Source organism: Equus caballus, chromosome 1 (assembly GCF_041296265.1).
Source record: "Equus caballus isolate H_3958 breed thoroughbred chromosome 1, TB-T2T, whole genome shotgun sequence".
Lineage (NCBI taxonomy): Eukaryota > Metazoa > Chordata > Mammalia > Perissodactyla > Equidae > Equus > Equus caballus.
In genome coordinates this window covers 164736768-164763834 of record NC_091684.1, presented here as the reverse complement: position 1 = coordinate 164763834, position 27067 = coordinate 164736768, and the positions used below count along the sequence as shown (strand labels likewise).

The window sequence follows — 27067 nt, the reverse complement described above, 5'->3', positions numbered from 1 at the left end:
GAGAAGCTGAAAGGGACCAAGAGTGGCCATCTGGTCCAACCTCTCTGTCTATGGCAAATACAGCCTAAATTATTAAAGACAGAGAGAGAAGGTAGCCTAGCGCTCATTTCTTCAACGAAGGAGGGAGAATTCACATCCTCCCTTAAAAACTCTGTGCTGCTTTAAAATTAAGAAATTTGTTATGTGAAACCCGATTCTTCTTGGCAACAAATTTGAACCCCTTAGCCTCACACCATTCTCCGTAAACATGAAATGCCCTGTATAAGCATACTTCGGACTCTTGGAGGAGTTTATGAAGCCAACTCTTAACTTTCTCTATTTGTCAAATAATTTCAAGTCTCTTAATATTTACTAGTATAGTGAAGGGCCAATTTCCTAATCTTTTTGTTTTAGCTTGTTTTTATTCATCCCTGGAATCTTCTTGATATTTCCACATTTTTCTTACTATGTATATTCATCATTATAACCCAAACATCTAACACAGTGCTTAGTCCATAGCTGGCATCTAGTAATTGTTTTTGAATGAGAGAGTAAATGTCAGGGACTCTACAATAGACCCTCAAGCTAACATTAAACAGAAGGCAATTAAACAACAATAAGAAAAAGTCTTCTTGCATTCCAAATGGCCATTTCTTCAGCTTCAGTTTCCTTGATTTAAATCTTATATAAAATATAATTAATTCACTGTCTTTCTTGGTTTAAATGTTACACTGATACATGCAAACTATGCATCTGTTTGGCAGCAGTGTTATGACACAAAAAAATCACATTTTATACCCAACAAAGCAATATTTTCAGAAAGCATATAAATTAGCAATGATCATTGTTTTACTCATAGGAAAGCAAAGATGAACAGATGCAAAGCAATGCATTCATAGATGGATATGGTATGCATCCCATTCTCACTTAAATCTAGGTCCTAGGACTCTGAAGATTTGCAGCAGTTTGCCAGGACTCCAAAGTCATAGCTGGGATGCTTCTGGCTGTTCAGCTCCAGGCACCTATTGATACCAAGGTCTTACTTAAGAAACTCCTGCGAGACAAGACATAACCTACCCTGTTTCAAATTCAGATCAGAAAAGGAAATGATAAGAGGAAACAGGGAATAGAGAGGCTTCCAGGAACACCGCACAGAACTAGGACTTGCTCCCGATTGTTGTTTCCCCATTTCCTTCCCCCAAATAAAAAGAGACTCCTAGATTTCTGTTATTTTGGAAAAGAAAAGCTTCTATCTGAGCCCACAGTGAGCTTTCTAACCAGGCGCCAGAACTGACCAACCCTCTCAGGCTGCCGCCAGGAAGAAAACCTACCAATGCTCTCATTGCATTGTCCTCTGGGAAGCATCTGGGGAAACAGTAAGATGTTAAAGTCATCTATAGTGTACCATCTACGGATACATAGATAATAAATAAACAAATAATAATAAATAAAAGATATCAGCATCCTTTCCTGTCTGAATCTGAAGCATAGGGTAATTCAGGAAGGAAAAACACCAGGAGGGTAAACCTCAGTCAGTTGACTATGTGATTCCACATATCAACATGGCATTTTGCCCCACTCTGCAATTAGGAGCATCAGTTTTCATGCTTGTGTGTCTCATATAGGGTTTTATTTAGATATGTTTTTATGTGATATCTTTTGAATTTTGATTTGCATTCTTTTTTGGAAACAGTGAAAGAGTAGTTTATTTTCAAATCGTAGCCAAGCGCTGACACTTGGAATGAAAGAAGGAAGGAAGGAAAGAAGGAAAAAAGAGGGAAGAAAGAAAGGAAGGAAGAACAGGAGGGAGAAGAAGGAAGGAAGGGAGGAAGGGAGGAAATGATCTTTTTGCATTTTTAAGTTTTCTTAGAGAAACTATAAGTAGACTTCCGCTTGATTTTTTTAATATAGTAAAATGTTTCTGACTGGAACAAATGAAAGGATGCTTAAAATGTTCAAATGCAGAGAGATCTGGGGGGAAAAGCTGAGTATCCATAATTACTATAAGCTAGAGCCAGGATAAAATATGTCAGCTATTACTAAGCTGATCAACTTTCCATGTTAGATATGGACATAGAAACACATGTGTAGGTATCCATATCCATCCATGTTTATGTATGAAACATGTATAGCAGGTGTATATCAAATAAGACTTGCACCCCAAATACTGGATTCATCTCTGGTCATGAAAACTCCAAAATTTGAGGATTTTTATATGCTTTTACATTAAATTTAAGATTGCATTGGGACTGGCCTGGTAGCATAGTGGTTAAGTTTGCCTGCTCCACTGCCGTGGCCTGGGGTTCACGGGTTCAGATCCTGGGCGCAGATCTACACCCCACTCATCAAGCCACACTGTGGTAGCATCCCACATACAAAATAGAGGAAGACTGGCCCAGATGTTAGCTCAGGGCCAATCTTCCTCAAGCAAAAAAAAAAGACAAAACAAAAACAAAACAAAAAAAAGACAGATTGCATGTGATGGACTTATTGTGGTATAAAACTATACTCTGAGATAGAATATGAAATTTTTCCCTTTTGATCTATCTATCAGCATTATAGCCACAGATGACAACACAAGCCTTGCAACAGAGAACCTCGATGATTATTATATTTTACGCTTTTTTGGCATCAATGCCAATGAGCATTTGAGGATAACAGCTACATTCACAAATAATACTACACGAGAACAATTATGTAGTGTAATAGAAAGCATACATAGTACTAAAAAGCCTTACTTTAAATAAAAACGAAGAGTTAACTGCACTACCTGACTTGATTATAGCAATACAAGCATCCTAGGGGTCAACCGTGAAATCTGAGTTGGCTGTTGTTAGCATCGTATGCAGAAGCTTGAGCCTGGATGACATTTTGTAGATCAGCCACCTGCCATTCATGCTTCCCAACACCCTGTTCAAACTTGCTTGAAAGAATCTCATATACTTTAATCCCCCAGACCTTGAAAAATGATCAGTGTGCCACAGGCATTAAACCTGTAAACTTTTTTTAACCTCGCCATTGAATACCAGGAAGCTGAGTCTGATTCTGGCAAGTGACCTGGGTGAAGATTTTCATGCCCGTTTGATGCACACACACTTTTGCGTTCCACGGCTGATGCTTGCTCGCTGTTGCTAAATGCCAAACGCATCTGGGGGAAGAGTTTTGAAAACAATTCGACAGCATTGAAAAGTTCCAACCATAAAACAGAACTCTTTACATTGCAAAGCCAAACAAATAACTCGGGCAAATGGAATTGAATAAATCCCGAGCTTCAGCGCAGATGGCTGTTTTTACTGTCTATGCCGGGATCTGCCGAAGGTTCTTTAGTTCCAGTGTGTGTGTGTGTGTGCGCGCGCGTGTGTGTGTGTATGTGTGCATGCAGGGCTTTTTTTATATGAGATTTGGCATATTGCATGTGGCAGGCTGTTGAAAAATGAATAAAGACAGGAGAAAAAAGGCAATGTACATCCCATTGGTAACGAAGGCAGGCCAGGTTGCTGACTGTCCATGTGCCACTTCTCCAGGATTGCCTACGGGCTCCCAAGATCATTTCTTTGCCCCTAGATTTTCATGTTGAATTATCACTCACGATCTCTAAATGAACATGCCTCTTATTTTATTTAAGACACATTGTGCACTTGGATTTGACTTTCTGCTAGAAAGTACAGTATTTAATGTATGCTGCATACACAAATGGGAAGAAATTAAGAATGGTCACATAAGCTTAATTTCACATTTATTTTTTTTCTATTTTTTCAAAGAGGTATGTATCTTTGCCCTAAGCTTTCAAGAGGCACACATCAAGTGAAAAGCATTTGTTCTGTGCTGATTTTGCCTGAGAAACTCTGACCACAGAGGTCTACAAGGATTCATCAGGAGCTTGAGGCTATGGCCTCATGGCTTTGGCCTGAGGCAAAGCTAGGGGCGAAGAACTTTTCATGTGGGGGGTAAAGAATAAAGAAGGAGCTCATCATGCCTGGATTCTTATAGTTACTCTAACTGGTACCCAGAAGCCTCTCCCTCTAAGATGTAGCTTGTCTGTTCCTGTGCTGCTGTTAAAATAGAAACGAGCAGCATCGTAACTTATTTGTGACCTACTTAGGAGAAATTCAGATTTGTCTACAAGGCCAAAAGGAAAACAGGCTGAGAAGAACAAAAAGGCTTTCTCTCAATACAATGGCCAAAAGGAATTTAGATTGAGATGAACAAAAAGCTTTTTTCTTAATACGTGAATGTCAGCTTGGCTCAAATGACCACCTCTTTTCTGATGTGGTCACGTATGTTTTTAAAATTTTTTAAATGCTTTTAAATGCTTTATATAATAGAGTAATAATTTTTGAAATAAAAGATCTGCATATCTAGATAATGGCATCCCATCTCTTTATTTCTTTAGTTCCGATATGAACTGCAAAAAGAACCTGCCAGCCCGCTTATTTGTTAAGTGCTTCTTAACTCATCTCTGACCCAAAGGATGCTCTTGTCAGAATCCAGGCCTATCAATAATTAATGGTGTTTTTAACTTTTGATCTCCAGCTGGAACAATTTTTTTTGGCTCCAATTATGACTCTAACCACCTGCAAAATAGAGGGAGAGGGTACCTGACAAAGTTCCAGAAAATGCTGTGAGTTATGGAAGTGGTGATAGTACTCTGTTTCCTGGGCTGTTCGTATCTTTCTCTGTTTCTGCCACTCTCTGACTTCCCTCACCCCATTCCCCAAGAGAACAGTGGCTTTAATAAAAATGGTGTGAGAGGATGAAAGTATTTAACACAATAACCTCTCAGGTATGATCTTTTCAGTAAAATTATGTGCTCCATTTCAAAGCCCAGATTTTTGGAGGAAAAAACAAATTCCTAGAAAGCAATAGTGGAGAAACGGTCTATTGCCGCTGCAAATAGACCACCTGCAGACAGTGTCAAGGGTAGGCTGGGCAATCAGCTCTCAGCAAACTTGAATCTGAATGTTAAAACACATGTGGTATCCCATAAAACTTTATTATTGAAAATATTTTTTCTAGTCAGGAAACTTCAAGGATTCTGTGCAATTACATCAAGTGCTACTAGATTCCTGATAGATTAAACGTAGACTTTAAACACTCCAGTCCTCCAAACAATCACCTCCAATAGGCAAGGAGATATATAAACCCAGAAAGGGTGAAGACGCAGACGCAATGTGGCCTATCTTTACCTCTGCTCTGTTTTGCCTCAAAGGCTGCTAATTTGGGGCAATTAATAGGGTTAATCTGAGGAGTTGAAGTCTTTAGCCCTAGTCTTGAATACAACAGACAGCTCTGGCTCACTTTCAGAGTTTGTGCACATATTCAGACCAAATACAATTAGGCCACTTTACCATTATCAGTTGCATAGGTTAAAAATAGTATTACTGGGTAGGTCAAGCACTGGGTAGGGAGAATCATTTGCATGTTTCACTAAAATGATTATTAAATATTCTTCCAGGAGGTTGTTTTTCTCATAATTCCAACTTTGATATATCATTGTAACATAGGGTATGAAGTGAGGTTGGAAATGAAGGGAAGAATGCATTTAGGATCTTAGAACCATCCCGTGTAATTTTCCCCAAAAATTTAGTTATAAAAATTTCCAAAAATACAGAAAAGTTGTAAGAATTCTATAGTGCTCACCATATACCCATCAGTTACATTCTACAATTAACATTTTGCTATTTTAGTGTATTACATATCTATTTCTTTGTTTATCTATCAGCTCACTTTGTGCATTGATTTAATTCAAGGTTAATTGCAGACATCAGTATACCTAACCCCTAAACTTTAGCATACATACCATTAAGTAAAGTTCAATATATGTTTACCTGTCTTCTTTTTTAGGCAAAATTTAAATACCTTGGATTGCACAAATCTTAAGAATGCCATTCTCTGAGTTTTAAAACTTATATACTTGGACAACCCAAACCCCTATCGAGACACGGAAAATTAACATAACTCCAGAAAGTTCACTCATGTCCAATACCTCCAGAGACAACTGCTATGTTAATTATTTTCACCATGTATTTGTTTTGCCTTTTCTAAAAATGCATATAAACGAATTACGTGATATGTGCTCTTTATATAAACCTTCCTTTTCGCAGCATAATGTTTTAAAGAAGAATTTATCCATGCTGGTGCTTGAATCAGTTGTTCATTCTTTTCATTGTTGAGTAATATCCCCATTGTATGAATACAACCCGGTTTGTTTTCCCACCCTCTTATTGATGCATACCGAATTGTTTCCAGTTTGTTGCTATTATGAATAAAGCTGTAATAAACATTTTTGTATAAGACTTTTGTTGATATATGCTTTTGTTTATCTTGAGTGAATATCTAGGAGTAGAATTTCTGGGTAATAGAGTAGGCATATGTTTAGTTTTATAACAAATTGCTAGAAATTTTTCCAAAGTGGTTGCACCATTTTAAACCCCCACCAAGTGTGTAAGAGCCCTAGTTACTCCTTTTTATTTTCAGCCCTTCTGGTGGAGGTATAATGGGATCTCATTGCAATTTTATTTGCACTTTCCTGATGACTAATAATATCGAGCAATTTGGGGAGGATCTAGTCAAACCTTTTGCCTGTTTTTAACTAGGTTGGTTGCATTTTTATTATTGAGTTGTAGGAGTTCTATATATATTCCAGATAGAAATTCTTCATCAGATATATGTTTTGCAAATATTTCTCCCAGGCTCTCCTTGTTTTCTTCTTCCTCTTTTTTTTTTTTTTGCTGGGAAAGATTCGCTCTGAGCTAACATTTGTTGCCAATTTTCCTCTCTCTTTTTGTTTCCTCCCCAAAGCCCCAGTACATAGTTGTAAATTCTAGTTGTAAGTCCTTCTAGTCCTTCTATGTGAGCTGCCACCGTAGCGTGGCTACTGACAGACGAGTGGTGTGGTTCCCTCTCAGAAACTGAAGCAGGCTGCTGCACAGAGTGCATTGGACTTTAACCACTATGCCATCAGGGTTTGTTTTTGCTTTGTTTTCTTCTTTTTTTTTTTCATGAGGAAGATTGGCCCTGAGCTAACATCTGTTGACAATCCTCCTCTTTTCGCTTGAGGAAGATTGTTGCTGAGCTAACATCTGTGCCAGTCTTCCTCTACTTTAAGTAGGATGCCACCCCAGCATGGTTTGACAAGCAGTGCTAGATCCACACCCAGGATCTGAACCTGCAAACCCCAGGCTGCCGAAGCAGAGCATGCAAACTTAACCACTACACCACCAGGCAGGCCCCTGCCTTGATTTCTTAATGATGACTTTTAATGAGAAGTTTTTAATTTTGATGAAGTCTAACTTTTTTTTTAATCGCTGCTTTTTATGCTTGAAGAGGTTTGCCTATCAGCAAGATACCAAGATTTTCATTTAGTGCTATCTTTTGGAAGTTTATTATTTGAGTTTTTACATTTAAGTCTATGATTGGCTTCACATAATTTATTATTATGTGTGGTGAGAGATGAGGACAGAGGTCACCCTGTCTCTCTGTCCCACTCTGTTGATAGATTAGATAGAGAGACAGAGATAGAGAGAGAGAGACAGAGAGAGTAGATAGATAGACAGAAATAGACAGATGATCCTGGAACAACTATATATAGTTGTTGAAAAGCTTTGCATTTCCCTACATATTGTCTTAACCTCTTTATTAAAATTGACCAATTGACCATATATATGTGAGTTTTTTCCTGGACTTTCTATTTTGTTCCATTGATCTGTATATGTATACCCTTTAACTAACACTACACTGTCTTGATTGATATAACTTTATAGACAGTCTTGAAATAAAATAGGATAAAGCTTCCAGGCTGGCCCAGTGGCACAGTGGTTAAGTTCGCACACTCTGCTTTGGCAGCCTGGAGTTTGCCAGTTCAGATCCCAGGTGTGGACATACACACCACTTGTCAAGCCATACTGTGGCAGGCATCCCACATATATAGTAGAGGAAGATAGGCATGGACGTTAACTCAGGGCCAATCTTCCTCATGAAAAAAAAAAAAAAAAAAAGAGGAGGATCGGTGGCAGGTATTAGCTCATGGCTAACCTTCCTCAAAAAAAAAATCTTCCAACCTTGTTCTTTTTAAAATTTGTTTTGCTTATTGTAAGTCCTTTAAGTTGAATTTCTATATATTTTAGAAGAGACAGAGATTGCAGAGTTTACTTTCTCAGCTACTTTCCTGCTGGGCTGCAGTTTGACAGGGACGCTTTCCTCTGCTAAAGCCATCATTCCTTTCTGTCATTCTCTTATAGCTACAGCTACGTCCATTCTGGATTATGTGCAATCCTCCAGCTCTTGCCCTTTCAGGCCAAGAGGTGATAACAATGCATTATTGTTGTTAAACTAGGCTATTCCAACTCCCCATGTTGATTACCTTTAATTCTATCCATGCCTTTGTAAATTGTCATATCATTAAATGTTCAGTACAGTTCTTCTTCAACCTCTATATTGAAGTAGGCCAAATCTTTACAAGGCTAGCTCCTTTTTACCTTTCAGCCTCAATTTCAATATCACTTCCTTAGAGGTGAGCATTCTGTTGAAGCAGGTCCAACTTCTCCCACACTTTACCACATCCCCACACTTCTGTATCTCAGCATTTTGCTCAATTCCTTCATAACTCATGAGAATTTCCTGTTATTTATTTATATGTTTACTTTTCTATTGTCAGTTTAATAATCTAGACAGTGAATTGCTTGAGGGCATGGATTATATCTATTCCATTCATCACTATACAACCAGTGAAGAGCAGAATGCTTAGCAAATATAAGCCAATCTATAAATACTTGTTGAATTGACAATATCTTATAAAAGACTTTTAGAAGATTATGTGCTAAGTTCCACTGAATTGCTATCGTATTAATTAAAATCATCACTATCAACAACGTAGAGGGTGAAAAAATACACAGCAATTATCTTATTTAGAGCGACAACAGATTCCTAGGGAAGATGAAATGTATTAAGTAAAGAAAGACACGAAATTCTTTCAAGAATTTTCAGATAACGAAAAATGCAGTTCTGTAAAGGAAAATCCAAAAAGTATGATACCACTAAAAAGAAATCCAGCAAATAAATACTTTTAAAAATAAAGTTAGGTTTAAAAAATCTATGTACACTAGCAAATGATTTTTTTCTACTTTCCAATTTAACTTTTCTGTATTTAGAAAGAGTAATTGTTTCCTAAGTGGTTTTGAGTGTTTAGAAAAATGCTTAGAATTCCTTAGGGAATTTAGGAGGCGACTAGGACGGCTTCTGAACCTGCCATTATGCCCTCAAAAAGAAACTGAGCCTGTATGTCTAATCTCAGGCCTTTGAAGCAGAGCTGCCCTCCCTAAGGGCTCCCCTCCGGACTTTAATCATCCCCTAGTAGGTCTATTTTCCTCTAGTTTTTCTTTTTCAACTTGTATTAATTATGCATTCCGCTGCTTAACTAGTCCTCCTAAAAGACAATATTCTTCATGTTTTCCTGTGCAAGAATCTGAAATTATTTTTATTGTCTCTGGGATCAAATCTGATATCCCAAAGTATTCAGCAGAAACTTAAGGTCTTCAACCAACTGGTAGAACCAGCTTCTTCACTCTGCCAACATGTCCAAGATCAAACAAGCCAGTCATCTGCCATGCACTATACACTGTACACTTTCTGCCATCGTCCTTTTCACACAGCATTCTATCAACTCTGCCCTACCCACTCCTGCCAGAATTACCTTTTCTTTCCTGCTAAATGAATTCTTGGAATTCCATCCAGATTGTGAAGTCTTTTTTTTATTTTGATTACCCCAGTCCACAATGACCTTTCAATTTGTTCAATTTCCTGTAATAATTATGAAGCAATATGTACTGAGTGTCTCTCAGGACACCTAAGCGAGGCCCTAAAGATACGGAGAGGGAGACAATTCAGTGCCCAAACTCGGGGCGTTTCATGTTCACCAATAAGATAATTAATAATGCAGAGGGACAAAAAGTGGCCTCATAAGTTACTACCCAACCATGCAATTCACTTAAAATCTTAGAGTTGGCCTCAAGAATTTCATATTATCTTTCGTCCCAAATGGATGAACTCTCAAAATGTTAGAAATCAAGTCTTTTTTATTTGAGGTTAAAAAAAATTGTCGAATTAAATAATAGCTAATATTAAGTGCTTATTACGTGGCAGGTGCTATTCTAAACACTCAACATGTATTAACCCATTTAATCTATCAGGAAGGTTACTGCTACCATTTAACTGATAAGAAAACTGAGGCACAGTAAGCTGAAACAGCTTGCCCTGGATCAAACAGCTAATTAGTGACAAAGTTGCAATTTGGACCTAGGTTTTCCACCTCCAGAGGCTATACCCTCTACACGGCGCTTTATCTCCGTGAAGATTCTATATCTATGCCACATATGCCTTTGAACCGTCCTTTTAAAGTAAAGAAGGCTCTACTTGGAAAGCAGAAACCAGCCTGGGGACGATGGAGATGCTATTGACACCTAAGGGAGAAACAGAGCTGAACTTGAAGCTCGTAAGTTCCCCAACTCTAGTCAAGTGTTCTCTGCTGCAATCAAGTGGTCCCTGCCTCCTCTGCCAATCTTCGTCTGTAACACTGAGAGTTCTGATGTGTCACGCCCACTTTCGTAGAAGCTTCCTCTCAAGGAGAAGCCTAGCAGGGAAACCTATCAGAGGAAACCCATTCCATTGACTATGCTAACCAATATAGGTCATTTTCTCCTTTTCCTTGCTAAGTAAACTCTGATTTTGTTTGGAAAAGCAATGTGCCCAGATGAAAACAAATAATAAGTTTTCCCAGTTTTCCTGGAAACAATAGATGGCTACAAGGATGGCATAGGTCTAACCAAAGAGATATAAGCAAAGTATATTGGACATATATAATGGGTGTATTGGACTCCTAGAAAAAGCTACTGCCCTTCTTATAAAAATGAACTGGTTCAGATGGCACAGGCATTTTTGCTCTTTGTCTTTCCCCTTCTTCCTTCCCGGAACGCAGATATAGTGGGCGGTTGGCACAGCAGCCATCCTATCGCCATGAAGCCAAATATCACACACTCAGATCAATGGAATAGGAAGGGAAAAACACTGGTTCCCTGAGTTCCCCAGTCTCCCTAATAGATTAGAAAAATTAACCCCTCATTTGGTTAAGCCCTGGAGTTCAAGTTTCAGTTTACATGGAGCTTAATGCAATCCTAAAGGATAAAACTTATCTGAGTTTGAGTCATAGGGACAAGTTCACTCAATTTTTGAAAAGAAATTATTTAAAAGGTGTTAATAAAACCTCTGTACTATACTCATTCACTGTGTGTGGGCTTTTTTTTTTTTTTTAGAAAACAAATAAACTTCCACTTGATTTATTTTTTCAAAAGGAACCAATGTTTTGTTACCACTATTATCAGGGTAAAATAAAATGAAAGACAATTAAATGGAAGCTCCCACTATATCTTAGCCAGTATCTTTGAAGCTCAATACACTTTTACTTCAGGACAGAGTTCACATCAGTAATAGGGTGATCCATCTTTCCTTAATCAATGAAAAATTAATCTTCATTAGTATACTCAGGTCAGTTTAAATGTGCAATGAGATGCTGGATCTTAGCAAGGAGGCCTCAAACACAATGGAAGTCATTAAAATTACATTACATCTGGCATTCTTGATGAGGCAAGGCTGGCACCAATTCCATAGTAATTGTAAGCACTGAGGCTCACAGCTGAGTCATTTGGAGAATGTGGACAAATGTGTTAATTTAAGTATCATCATTTGTCCCCAAAGCCAAAGTACAAACTGCCTGAAACTCTGAGGGCCTGAGGATGGTTCCCTTAGTGACCCTTAAACATGCCACGTTTTCACCTCACTCACCTTTGCTCATACTTTAGGACCACTTGGTTCTGATCTCAGGAACACTATGGTGCGTTCCTTAAACATTCCAGGCTGTAAAGGTGTGCCTATTAATCTAGTTATTGTCAGCCTCTCACTTGGACACATTATTATATCATCATTAGTATTATCTTCACCCTCTTGTGTATTGAATGCTTAGTACCAACAAGGCTCTCTCTTAGAAAATTTATGTCCATCATTTCAAACATAAAGTTGATTATCTTAGTTCCACTTCACAGATATGAAAACTCAAGTTTTGGTCAAGTGACTAGCCCAAAGTCACACAGTTAGAGGCAAACCGAGTCTGTCTGCCTCCAGAATGACTCCATTGTACCACAATGCCTTTCAGCTAATTACATTGCGTCTTCTTTCCTTGTATTTGCCTCATGCCAGCAGACTACACTGTCAGGTCCCTGAGGGGAGTGATTTTGCCATATATTTAGCTGCAGCACAGGCTAGACACAGTCTGCTAAAGTTTGGATGAATGCAGTGCATTTGACTCTAGTCCAATCCTACTAACGCTTGGTGTCTTATATCAACTTATTTGATACAAGAATTATCTGTAGACTCAGAAAGTGATTTTTAAGACTGCATGGCTGGATTTGGTAGATAGCAGGCTCTTATGGGCTGTTTATCCCTCTAATCACAAGCATAAATAGAAGAGGGGCCTGGGTAGGACCTTGAAAAGACCAAGTTGACTCATCAGATATATGTCTCTATCAGTCTTTTGAAACAGGCAGCCTTTTTTTTTTAAGACTTCAATTTAATTAGAATTCCTTCTCCCATTGAGATAACATCTTCAATTGATTTAATCCTTTCTTGTACATTCCTTGCATCCTGAGGAGTAGTAATGGTTTTCATTTTACATTCTGGTCTTAAAGCATGATACACAGCTAGTGTCAGTTTTACTTCCCCCCACCAGTGGCTGCGGCAGTGGGGTCAGGGAGCTGGCCCCCCGTCGCCTGTAATTCTCCTGACGTTCACTCTCCACTGCTTCATCCCTTCTTTCCTGTGGTTTGATTCATCCTTTTGTTCTCAGAGATTGGATGAGTGTAGTTAGAATTCTAAAACCATTTCATATTTTACAGATTGTATTTATTATAGACATTTATGAGATAGCAAGCATCTTAAAATCCAATTGAATGACACTGTTCACATTATAGGTCTTTAAGTACATTTCTGGTTTGTTTACTATGACAAATAGCTAGAAGAGAAAGTTGGTTTTATGTATAATTTTCCCTCCTAATTATTGAAGACTATAAGTCTGACAAAAATAAATACAAGGCGGCCAAAAAACAAAGATTGTAGACTTTAAATATAAATATACCCAACATTGTATTTCATAGGGTAATATAAATCATATGAATAGACAGCATTAAATGATCAATATAGCAATCAGCATGTCTTGAACATCTGGGAGGACTGAATCTCCTGAGTGTGGATGCATTTGGCAGAGCCAAGGCCACCAAGTGTTAAAGCCTGTAAATGACCCTTCAAATTTGACTTCCATTCTATCTAATGTGGTTATACAACTCCAACTACTTCTACATTTTTCCCATTTGAGTTTATTTCCAAGGGCGAATGCTTCCATCGAAGTAATTATAGGATATTTTTCTCTGAGAAGTCATTATGCCGGGAGGAATTTTGTTTTCTCTTTGTGTAAAAATAAACTATTTTTAGATTCCATTTTTCTCATATATTGAATTTTTAAACTAATTTGCCACTGAAAAGCTATATATGGCACCAAAAAGTGCATCATATTATTAATTTGTTTACTTCAGAAAAAACAAAGCAAGTACAGTGATTATAGTCCCACACTGGTTACACTGAGCTGAACGAAAACAAACCACCGATTCTCTCTAATGAATCACGTTGATAAATACAATTTAATACACACCTATATGTTTTAGAGTTTTCTAATTTATAATATTTTAAAATTCTGTTACACGTAAAGTACAAACTAAGGAGACAATAATATATTGTTGCTAAGCTAGTTTATGGAAGTAATTATTCTGTTTACTTCTATCTAAAAGAGTGAGCACAGGCTTTTGACTCAGATGATCTTAGGTCCAACTTACAAGTTATAAACCTAACCAAACCATTCAGTCTCCCTCAGCCTCAGTTTAACAATCTGTAAATGGGAATAATAATACCTTTATCAAAAAATTATCTTAAGTGGCCAATAAGATCCAATAACATTCTGAGAGGCAGTCCAAGATAGTAGTTGAGAGAATAGAACCTGAGCCAGGCAACGTACTTCACTCAGTTTCTTTATCTGTGCAACGGAGATAACAATAGCTATGAGGTAAGGAGTTGATATACAGAAAGTGCTTGAAATAATGCTGGATTCCAGTAAGTTTGTTCAAGTATTGGTGTTACTGTTACTATTTCACGTGAAAGGACTTAGCATAAACCATGGAACATAGAAGTGCTGCTTTCCTCTTGCATTGTCATTAACATCTTGTTTCCCCATTTAATTATTGTCACCCAGTAGGAACAGCTATAGCATTTCTTTAAATGAGTTTCTGGGCTGGGGGAAATGTGGTAGGAAGAAGAGCTGTGAAATTTGTCTTAAAGCGATATTTGCATAGTGGTTTAAATATGATCAAGAAGTATTTATTTTCAAATTGGTAATAGCAAGCAAAAAAAAAAAAAAGAAAGAAATATTTATTTTTCCCATAGAAAACTATCAGGAAAGGCTACAGCCGGGGCAAGCACCCCTCAACCCCGTGGGTCATGCAAATACTTCCAAGTAGCAGAAGGAACCATTGATATGAATTCTCAGTTAGTCAGCGTGGCCTTTTCATAACCTGTGGGGTAATGTGATCCACTGCTCAGCACAAGACAATAATGGGAACCTGAAATGCACAAATTGATTGGGGTTTGGTCCATTAAGTGATCTAGGTAAGTTCATTCTACCCAAGACATCTACCTAAGAAGTATATAAAACTCGCAGCGTCTTCATTTATTGTTAATGTCAAGTTTGAAAGTATTTTAGTCTATAGAAAAATTCTTGTCCCAATCTAAAACATTCTGATTTACCTATATATTAGCTGATTTAACTCTGAACAAGTTCCACTACCACCCACCCAGAAATACTAAAACACACAGCCACACACACACTTCCACTGCCATTCTCCATAAAGTGTAAACATCTTTGGGAAATCTTACTAGGCAATTATTTGCTTGTTCCCTTATTCAACAAAATTTTACAACAAATCATAAAATCATAGTAGGCACAAGGGAGGAAAAACCATAAAGTCCGGTCTTACAGTCTAGTGGGGGAAAAGGCAAGTAAACAACAAATGTTAAGGACAACATGAGATCAGTGAAGTTAGGTTAAAAAAAACTTCGAAATCTTGAATTTGAATTGGTATAAAACAATGATGTGTTTAATTATACACACACACATTTTCTCCACTGCAAAGGCCTACAGCCAACCCAGCTTCAATGAACACCCCTAGTACTCAGAGTTTGCTCTCCCAATACCATTTTCTACAGAAAAGAACAAAGATCCTTTAAGAAATTTTTAATTCCACATCTAGGGCAGCAAACATTCAGGATTATCCTGGCACAAGCAAGAAAGTTATAAAAGGTTCTCAGGAACCCACTTGAATAAGCCCTCCTTTGCCAAAGCTAGATCAAATGAGCATCAATAAATACTATATGTGTGATGCATTGAAAGACATTTAAATATGTTAGAATCCAGGCAACTTTGATAATACTTAAATAAAAATTGGTCATCTCTGGAGCATGCTAGGGTATCAACTCATTATTTTAAAAAGTGATAAATAAAAGGAAAAAAATAAATAATTCTGCCTTTCAAATGAGCTATACTTCAGAGTAACCAAATACGTGACCAGAGGAAATTTCTCTTTTTACGTGTGTTAAGATAATAAATTAAGAAGAAATAATCATTTGAGGTTAAGTGGAGAGTTGGAGACAAAACAATAGTTGCCATAAGTGGGTATTGTTAAAACTGGGAGGCGGGCACACGAGCATTACACGTTATCCTATTCAGTCCTTTTGTGTATGCTGAAATTTTCATAATACAAAGTTAAAGAGGAACAACCTGTTCTGATTACTGTGGCTTTAGGTAAGTCTTCAAGTAATGTAGTGTAAGTACTACAAATGCATTCTTCTTTTTCAGGATTGTATTGGCTATTCTCGCTTCATTCCATATATTCTTTAGAATCAACTAAGCTACTTCTACAGGACAGGGCTTTTTCATTGCATTGAATTTATAGATCATTTTGGGGAGAACTGGCATTTTGACATTATTGAGTCTTCCAATCCATGAGCATCTCTCCATTTGTTTGGTCTTCTGTGAGTTCTCTCAGCAACATTTTATTATTTTTGGTGCAGAGGACTTGCACATCTTTTCTCATATTTTTTCATAAGTATTTTGTCTTATTTTCACTACTTTAAATTGTATTTTTAAATTTTACTTTTAATTGTTTGCTACAAATATGTAAAACTACAACTGATATTTGTGTATTTACCTTGTATCCTGCACCTTTGACTTATCAACTTGGCACTTATCATTGCTGGTAGTTGCTTTGTAGATTTCTTAGGATTTTATGAGTAGACTATCATACATACACACTTTCACATAGTGAGCAAATACAAACTGTTTTGCGTTTTCCTTTCTAATTTTTATTTCTTTAATTTCTTTGTCTCACCTTATTGCAAGTACAATATTGAACAGAAGTGGTGGGAGCAGACATCCTTGCCTTTCTCCAGTCTTAGGGGGAAAACGTAGTCCTTCAGTATTAAGAACAGTGTCAGTTACAGGTTTTACACATTCTGTCAGCAGATTGGAGGAATTCTCTTCCATATCTAGATTCTTAGGGGTTTTTGTGGGGAGAGAAGGGCATTGTCTTTGTCAGGTTTTCGTATCAGGGTTATGCTAGCCTCATAAAATGAATTGGAAAGTGTTCCCTCTATTTTCTGAAAATATTACACTATTTTCTGTAATATGGGTTTTATTTCTTTAATAAATATTTGATAAAATTCACCATGGAAATCATCTGACACTAGAGTTTTCTTTGTGGAAAAGATTTTTATTATAAATTTAATTAATTAACTTATTATGTATTTATTTAATAAATGTAGTTCTATCCTGATTTTCCATTTCCTATCATTTCTGGTATATTATATTTTTTTTAGGAATTTGTCTATTTCATCTAAATTGTTGATTTTATTGAAATAATGTTATTCATAATATTCTCTCACTATCCTTTTAATATCTGGAACATATATAGTGGTGTCGCTTCTTTCAATCATGATATATATTTCTCTCTTTCTTTTTTGAACAATTTTACTAGGTGTCTATTAATCTATTAATTTTATTAATATTTTCAAAGAAATCACATTTGGCTCTGTTCATTTCTCTATTGTTCACCTGTTTTGTATTTCACCAATTTCTGCTTTTATCTTTGTTATTTCCTTCCCTCTATTTTCTTTGTATTAACATTCTCTTCTTTATCTAGCTTCTTAAGATGGAAGCTTAGATCATTTATTTTAAGCCTTTTTTATATTTTCTAATATGAAACTATACATTTCACTCTAAGCATTGTATCACATATGTTTTGAGATGTTGAATTATAATTATTATTGAGTTCAAAATATTTTCTAACTTCCCTTACAATTTCTTCTATAACCCATTGCTTACCTAGAAAATTCTGCTTAATGTTCAAATATTTGGAGCATTTCTACATATGTTATTGCTATCAATTTTTAACTTAATTCCAGAGGATACTATCTATAAGAATTCACTCTTTCAAAATATGTTGAAACATTTTTTTTAGCACATTATATGGTCTATCTCTGTGAACATTCATGTTCATTTGAAAAGAATGTGTATTCAGTAGTTGTCAAATCTAGCATTCCATAAATGTCTGTTAGGTCAAGTTAGTTGCTAGTGTTGGTCAAATTTATATTCTCAATAATTTTTTCGTCTACTTTTTCTGTCAATTACTGAGGAAGGGTTATTAAAATCTCCCACTATTATTGTGAGTTTGTCTATTTCTCCCTTTTGTTGTATCAATTTTTGCTTCCTATATTGAGGATTTATTATTTGATGCCTGCACATTTATGATTACCTCTTCCTGGTAAATTACTCCCTTTCTCATTATGAAATGTCCCTCCTTATCTCTGGCAATCCCCATGCCTTAAAAATTTACTTGACTCATACTGACATAGCCACACCAGCTTTCTGGTACTTACTCTTCACACAGTATATTTTGTATACATTTACTTTCAACATCTCATGCTTTTTATACTATGGGATCTCTTTAAGTATAGTTAAATCTGACTGATTTTGTCCAGTCAGAAAGTTTCTACATTTTCCTAGGATTATTTAGTCCATTTCCACTAATATAGTCATGAAATGGTTGAATTTAAATGTACCATTTGCTATTTGTTTTCTTTTTGTCTCATCTGATTTTTTTTCCTCTTTTCTTCTTCCTTCCTTTTGTGGTTTCAATCCAATAATTTTTTAGTATTCCGTTCCATTTCTTTCTTAGATTTTTCTATGTATCTCTGTTTATTACCTTTACTAGTGCTAGTCTAGGATCAAAATATACACACCTTAACTTATCACAATATACTTAGTATTGTATCACTTTACGCAAATAAAATATAGAAAACTTTTAACATTATAATTAATTTAATACCCATCTATCCATTCTTCACCATTAGTGTTTTTGTTGCATATATCTTCCAAATATGTTCTAACTTCACATTAAGGGTTATTATTTTTGCATTAAATAGCCCATAGCCTTTTAAAACTTTAAGAGAAGAAAAAAAATTTAGTCTTTTTTACTTACCCATGCATTTACCATATCCAGTTCCATTCATTTCTTCCTGTAGATCTCTTTTCCCTTTAGTGTCATTTCTGAAGAACTTTCTTTAGCATATTTATAGTGCCAGTCTGCTGAAAAAGAATTTTCTTAGATTTTTTTGATCTGAAATGCCTTTATTTTGCTTTCATTATTAAAGAAAGTTTTCTAAGATATAGAACTCCAGATTGAGCATTTTATTTTCTTTTGGCACTTTAAAGTATTTTTCAGTTGTCTTCTGACAATTGGTTTCTGATGAAAGATCACTCATCATTTGTGCATTAGATTTCCCTGTATGTAATACTCCCTTTTTCTGCCTGCTTTAAAGATAGCTTTAAAATTTTTTTTTTTTTTTTTTTTAGCATTTCAATTATGATGTATGTAGTTTTTCTTTGTATATATTTTTGCTTGGAGTTTATTGACCTTTTTATTCCTGTAGTTTGATTATTTTCACCAAATTGTGAAATTCTCAGCCACTATTCTTTTAAATATTTTTGCCCTATTTCTTTCTCCTTCTCTTACAGACTTCCAATTATAAGTAACTTAGACCACTTGATGTTGTCTCACAAGTCACTGAGGCTTTGTTTATTTCAATCTGCTTTTGCTCTGTACTTCATATTTGATAATTACAAATGATGTCTCTTCAGTTTTCCTGACCATTCTTTCTGTAATGTCCGATTTACTGCTGTCTATCCATACATAAATTTTTTTCAGATATGATCCTTTTGAAATTTAGAATTTACATGTGATTATGTGTTATAATCTTCTTTTTCTGCTCTGATCCCATCTATTCACTCATTTTGTCATCTTTTCCTTTAAATCCTTGAATATACTTAGAACAGTTGCTTTAAATTCAGTTTGCTAATTCCAACATCTGGATCATTTTAATCTCTGCTCTTATTGACTAGTTTTTGTTATTTGATCATTGGTCATATTTTCCTACTTCTTTGCATGTCCAGCAATTTTTTGTGTTTTAGAGAGTATGCATCAGATAATCTGCTGAATTTTCTCTTTGTTCAGTAAGGCAATTAAAATACTGGCAGATCCTCTCGATCCTGTCAAACATTTGAAATTTAGTGAGGGCTGTTCTGTTTTAGTTTTGTCTTTAGTCCTAGGGTGTGGTTCTTTCTCTAGGGCACAGTCCTTAACACAGTGGCATGGCCTTTCTTATGTTGCAATTCAATGCCTGAGGTGATTAGCAAGGTCTTTTCACTTTCATTGGGCCAGAAATCCACCATCTTTAAACCCTGCATGACCTCTGATTTTTCACCTCTCAGCCCAGGAGCAGCCTATTTCTGCTAGACATCAGAAGCTTTGCCCTACCAATATATAACCCAGCACTACAAAAATGACATGAAGTGATTTCCTGAGCTGATTATGGGCCCTCCCTTTACATAGCTCTCTGCACTCCAATACCTCTCCCTTTAAAATCTGGTCAGTTCACCAGTCCTGAATTTTGATCTCTGCTTTTTTATCAGCTAGACTGTCACTGTGCTTGGACTCTACTTCCTGTCATTGGAAAAGACTCCCCACTCTGTCCCCACAGCAGGAATGTGAGGTGAACACTGATTTTGCCTTATGTGTTTCCCTTCTTTAAAGAATCACAGTTCTGTGCTGCCTGTTGTCACTTGATTGAAAATAGTTATTTCATATTTTTTTTTTTTTTTTTTTAAAGATTGGCACCTGGGCTAACGACTGTTGCCAATCTTCCTATTTTTTTTTTTTTTTTTAAGGATTGGCACCTGGGCTAACGACTGTTGCCAATCTTTTTTTTTCTGCTTTATCTCCCCAAACCCCCCTGTACACAGTTGTATATCTTAGATGCATGTCCTTCTAGGTGTGGGATGTGGGACGCCGTCTCAACGTGGCCTGACGAGCGGTGCCATGTCCGCGCCCAGGATCCGAACCCTGGGCCACCGCAGCGGAGCGCGCGAACTTAACCACTAGGCCACGGAGCCGGCCCCTTCATATATTTTTTTCCAGGTCTATTGTTCTTTAGAAAGAGATGGTAAGTCTAACATCAGTTACTTCATCATGTTGTGAAACAAAAATTCCCATTTTATGGTTTTAAACAGAAAGGGTCGTCTAATCATATTTGTCCTTTATGTATTTTACTCTGTCACCCTTATATAGTGTAGACACGAAAGAGCAGGGAAACCTTCAGAAGAATGTTGCAGTAGTCCAGATGTCAAATGTTGAGGACTGTGGTAGTGGGAATGAAGAAGAGACAGATTTGAGAAACAATTGGAATATAAAATGAGTGAGAGATTGAGAAAACAGAAAGGATAAATATACAAGGTGAAACAGGCTGAGATCTTAAATATTATGGGCATAGATCTTCAATCAAAGTGTTTCCCAAGGAACTGTATTTTAAGTAACACAAAATACTTCTTTTCATTTAGATTTAGCATATGCAAACTTACCAATGAGTAGTTTGCATAATTCACTCCAGATCAGTTTGCATGTATCCACAAGCCACTTGTTCTGAGCTGGCATCTCACGATTCAGAATGTCACCATGACAATCTCAGACCCTAGGGTTCTGCTTTTCTTTCAAAAAGTTGATTGAGGTTTTTGTAAATATATAAAATAAATAATTATTGGACTAGTATCCTATTTCAGACTTATCTCAGGGAAATACTACTATGAAGCATCCGTGTAAAGATGAGAATAGAGATAATAGTAAGAGATAATATTCACTGAACACTTCCATGTGCTTGCAACTGTACAAAGTTATTCAAATTATTTCATTTTCCCTTAATAATGACTTGTGAAATGAGTACTATAATTATGTCCATTTTAAAGGGAGAAAAAACTGCGGCATAGTAAGTAACTGGCAGATCTGGAATTCAAAGTGTGGTTAGTCTGACTCCCAGTGTAACTCCACTGCTCCTCACTTAACCACTGTGCTAGAAAGCAGAGGTTTGGTCCCGAGAGAACATGGGTAGGAGCCAAAAACAAGTACCTTGAATCAAAAGTCAGGTTCATTTACTCCTTAAAATGATAAGCAGCATAAAATCTGAGCTGTGTATATGCACTGAGTCTCCACGGGCAGGTCTGAGATTAAAGGCATTGGATTTGGCACATAAACACTAGGGCAAGAAGGGCTGACACTTTTGGCCACAAAGCCATTTTCTGCCTTTTTCTTCCTTCTTAGCATAGTCCCAGTTTTGTATGGATATTATTCCCAGCAGTCAAGTGCTTGGGGAATAGCCTAAGACAGTCATGGTCATTTCAGCCTCCTTGCCAGTGAATCAGCCATGAGTTTGTAATGCAATTCAGTCCAAGGAGAAGTATAAAAAGAACATCTGCTTTGGGATGGAGACAGGAGGGTGTGGTACAAGGAAAGTCTTCCTCCTTCATAAAAGGTGACATATGAGGGAAGTGTCCCATTTACTCTACGTCTATTGAGGTGGCATGAGGATTTGATGCCTGGAAACATAGCAGCCATCCTGGGAGCACAAACAGATCAACCTACATACCAAGCCAACACGCCACAATTGGCAGAGCAGAAGGAATGGAAGAAACCCAGGTCCTTGATGACTTCTTTGAGCTACATAATTAATAAGCCACACTATAGTAAGTTTTCTTCATTATTTAAGCCACTGTTAGGTAAACATGTTATTTGATGCTGAAAGGATCCTAACTGATACTGCAAGTCCCTTTTTGGCTTATATTAGGGATTGACAAACTTTCTCTATAGATTGGTCACATAATAAATACTTTCTGCTTTGCAGGCCATATGGGTTCCGTCACAAATAGTCAACACTATTATTACAGCATGGAAGCTATCATAAATGTTATGTAAATGAATGTGTGGCTATATTCCAATTAAACTGTATTTACAGAAACAGGGGGCTACATTTGGCCCATGGACCATAGTTGGCCTACCTGATTTAGATGAATTCATGCAAACTTTGGTCTGTTGAAACACAATCTTTTTGGTCAGCCTTAGGCTGGATGGATCTGGGGTACACCTAACAAACTCTGTCACACTATTTTTATTCAGCCAACTGACCCATGAATGTTGTAGAGCATTCAGGGCCAGCAGTATCCCATGTACTCACTCTGATAAGAATGCTCATGCTTCTACTTATTACTTCCCATTTAACAAGCGTGAAGGTGTCTACATATTATTTGGTATAGTCATAGAACAATTGCCTTTCCTATATTTTTTCCAAGAGATTAAAGAATAACCTGACACAGACAAGACATGAAATAAATATTTGCTGCATGTATAAATAATAGATAGATAGGCAAATAGACAAATGGGTGAATGAACAAAAAAGTGAGCAGAGATTGAACTGATAAGTCTTAAGGTAAAGTTCTGTGATTAAGCAAAAGAAAGATACTTTAGGGGGAAGAAAAAGCAAAACATATTAATGAGATGGGCAGAATAATAATTTCCCAATATGTCTACGTCCTCATCCCCAGAACCTGTGAATTTGTTTCCTTACATGGTTAAAGGGACTTTACACAAGTGATTAAGAAGAGTAAGACTCTGGGTGTGGGAGAGTATTCTGCATTATTCAGGTGAGCCCAATCTAATCACATGGGTCCCTAAGGAGAGAATCTCCCCAGCTGTGGTCAGAGAAAGACATGATAATACCAGAAGGGTTAAAGAAGTGGGACATTGCTGGCTTTGAGGGTAAAGGAAGAGGGCCATGAGACAAGGAACGTGGGCAGCCTCTGAATCTGGAAAAGGCAGAGAAAGGGATTCTCCCCTACAGACTCCAGAAAGGAACACAGCTCTGCTAACACTGGTTTTCACCCAGTAAGACCTGTATGGGCCCTTGGACCCACAGAACCGTAAGAGAAAACTCTGTGTTGTTTTAAGTCACCGAGTTTGTGATAATTTGTTACAGCAGCAATAGAATCTAATACAACTAATTAACTGTCTAATATCACTAATCTTAAGCAGTTTCTTAGAGATCTACTATTTCCATTTTCATTATTCCTTTTGTATTGTCCTACAAATCTGTTCCCTACCTGTTGCAGGAGGTCCTTGAGAGGACATGCCCGCCAGTTGACCCACAAGCTAGACCTGGGCAATCAGAGGTTCCTCACCCCCTTCCCTGTCCTTGGAACGTACGCTCTGCCCAATGTGCCCACAGTGGGAGCCATTTTCAAGGACGCAGCCTTGAGAGAGCGATGCGTTGTTGAAACCTTCAGGACTGAATACGTGACTGAACCCAGTGAAGGCCTCTATACAAACTTTTAAGATTCTGACGGGCCAGTGAGGATATCTAATCATCTTGTAGCCACCAAGACAAGCCTCATATGAAGGTTCCTTTGCTTATTAAGCCTGCCACCTACCAATCTGGAGTGGCTTGCCTCTTTCCTCAGTCTCTCCTTGCCCTTCGTGCACAGGCACCAGTTTCAAATTTAGCCTGGGGAACTCCCAGGTTTGCGAATCAGCAACTAGCCTCTCTCTCACATGTATACTATAGTTCTACATTTAAACAGTATTGTGCTCTATTTTAATAACATCAGGACTAAATGTTTTTAAAAATACAAACAATATGACGGTTTAATTCATAGTGACCGAATAGACAGGCCAGGCCTGGTTCCCAATAGCCACTATAGTGACCAGGAGAAGGGCTCTCATCCTGACCCAGTGTAATTGGCCAGCATGGATCCCAGCAGCTCTGCCGGGGATCTAACAGGCTGGGTAGATCTGCTACTGCTGGAGGCACTATGTTGCTTCTTTCATGCTATAGTTCTCTCTCTTCAGCTGGCATAAGCACAGAGAGTGACAAAATGCAACACTCTTCACTCCCACCAAGGGCTCATTCTCCATAAAGACTTACAGACTTATCGAGGTCAGATTGACCAACTCAAAGGCAGTGGGCTCCCTACCCTCCACTCTCATGCCTCTCTGCTCTGGGCTGTCAGGCTGGACCAGGATGGGTACTTCTGCACATACTGAAGGCTTGGCCTTGGTAGTGTTCCTCGTCCTAGCCATCTGTGCCATGTCATTACTGCACATATCTTTTGAGCATTGTTCTGAGCCATTGCTCATGACTTGAAGTTGGCTTCAGCGAGTGCTGTGCGTGAAAGATAGGTCATTAGCCTCAGGAGAGGACCCTGCTGCTCCCAAGCAGTGGCATTCCCAAATAACCTGACTTCACATGCCGCTAGGCCAACTCTTCTGTTTCTCCAGCAAGTTGCCTGAAGCCTGAACAAACAGCAAATGCTTTTTTGTTATTTACAACACACATCAAGCCCATTTTTGTGATCTGTGGGAGGAACTTTCAGTACTTTCACTGAAGACTCCCTAAGATAACATTTAAATTGAGGTCTTTTCCCAAGACTTTGCCTAACAATAGATAAAATGTAAATACATAATGTTGCCAAATATTAATCAATAATACTCCAGCTTCTAGGGCGCCCTCAGGCTTCACTTGCCTGTTTCAGTGCCAATTTTCAGACTGCTCTCCATCATGCAAAACAGCAATCTGACACCATTCAAATATTTTACAAAGTCATGTTAGGGAAGAGAACAAGTTCCTGACCTACCCAGGAAAAGATGGTATTTGGCATTTGTTAGTTTTCTGAGCTAAGCTTTGGTTTCAGATTGGAGGTCACAGGGAGGCCTAGAGAATAAATTCTAGAATCTTATTAATTTAGTTATACTTTCATAATTAAATTGCCTCCATTAAATATATTACTTGGGACTATTGCTTTATCCATTCATGTAAAATATCCCATATTTTGCAAAATAATTTTATTCAAACCTTTCACATGCATCTTTAACATCATTTTATTGGTTGTCACCAGGGACACTGTTTGAGTCACCTGACCCAGCTCTCTAGTGTGCTCTTTCCATTTGCTCCTGCCTGAATCTTTGGGATATGGCTCCACTTCAATCCACATAAAATACCGACACTCCGTATTTTACCCAAAGCACCCATTTACATAACATTGAAACCAATTTTTTTTCTATAGGTGTATATTCTTGATTTCTACAACTGTATTGCTGTGTTTATCTAATTTCAACACTTGCAATTTTAACGCTTCATGAAATTATTATGAAATCTGTGTTAAATTTCTTTGTTTCCTTTTGGAACAATTGATCAAGGTAGTTTCTGGCTAATGTTTGTCTTTCAGGAATAATCACTTGTGTCCAAAATAAAATTACTGAGAAAATACTACAAGAGATGAGTGACTTTGCAAGGACTTGATTATAAGGTCTCTCTCTCTCTCTCCCCGTGTGTGTGTGTGCACATGTGTATGTGTGGGTAGGTATGTATGTAAACAATCTCACCCTTGTCTACATATATACACATATAGAGACAGTAACATCATCAGTTTTTCAAAACTAAGTTACAGTTATTCAGTATATTTAGTTTTTCTTTGTCCCACTTATTGGTAGGGTAGAAATGGCAAGCCAGAATTTTTATTAGGGACTAAATATACAGCACATTCAGGTGAATAAAGAAAAAAATGCTGCATTCAGCTCTGGATTCAGCTTGTTAACAAGTGGAGAGGACTAATGAAAACCACAGATAATCCTCAAAACCTACGTCAGCCATTAGTTTCAATCTTGTTCCCTGCTCCTTCCTCCACCAGAACTGCCGACAAGGAGTAAAGTAGGACTGACTAGGACTGCTCGTCCCGCACATCCCTGGTAGCAGTGCTAATGAATAGCAGAAAGGCCAGAGGTAGCTCACCCGAAGGAGAGAAGAGGCAAGAGAATCAGGTAAGCCTCCAGCTGAATGATAAACCACTGATAATGCCAGCTTAATCTCCACTTCTGTCACCTACCCAGAGCCAGTAATCCTATCCTTCTACTCATAAATACTAAATAATTAGAAAGATTTGGCATAAATGATGGAATGCAGCTATTTTGTATTCAGTTATGATTATTTGCCTTAAAAGATTTAATTCAATATGAGTCTTTTAGCAAAACATATAGCAAGGTACATATCAATTGTTCATTTACATTACCAATTAATAGCACAGTGAAATGATCGGCTAACCAAAGACATTTTGTTCCTGCTGAAATCATCTGTTGGTTTAACTGAGCTGGCATAGATTTACTATCCCATGAAGCTTGCCTTATGATTATTAGGAGGATATGCCGCATCCAAGCTGTGTTTATTAAATATATACGGTGCCTACATCACCAAGATTTATAGCACACATCAACAGATAAAAATTAAAGACTGTAACATATCCATTCATATTATAGTGTTTCAACAAAATTCAGCATAATTATGAAATTTATTAAGCAACTGAGAAAATACAGATGTACTGATAAAGCTTGACTTTTCTTATTTCAGAATAAACCCATGTTCCACACAATTCCATTTATATCCATGTTAAAATAGTCTTAACCCCAAATTTGTTTCCTCTAACAGAGTATTCCAGGCTTCACAAACCCTCATATGC

At 37.2% G+C, this 27067-nt stretch overlaps 1 long non-coding RNA gene across 1 annotated transcript in view; it reads right to left on the bottom strand.

The window, feature by feature from the left end:
• Positions 1 to 27067, bottom strand: part of LOC138924933 (uncharacterized) — a 175038-nt gene that overhangs the window by 23450 nt on the left and 124521 nt on the right. The window contains exon 3 of the long non-coding RNA XR_011440314.1: positions 18663 to 18766. This is a non-coding gene — a long non-coding RNA (uncharacterized lncRNA). The remainder of the gene's footprint in view (positions 1 to 18662; positions 18767 to 27067) is intronic.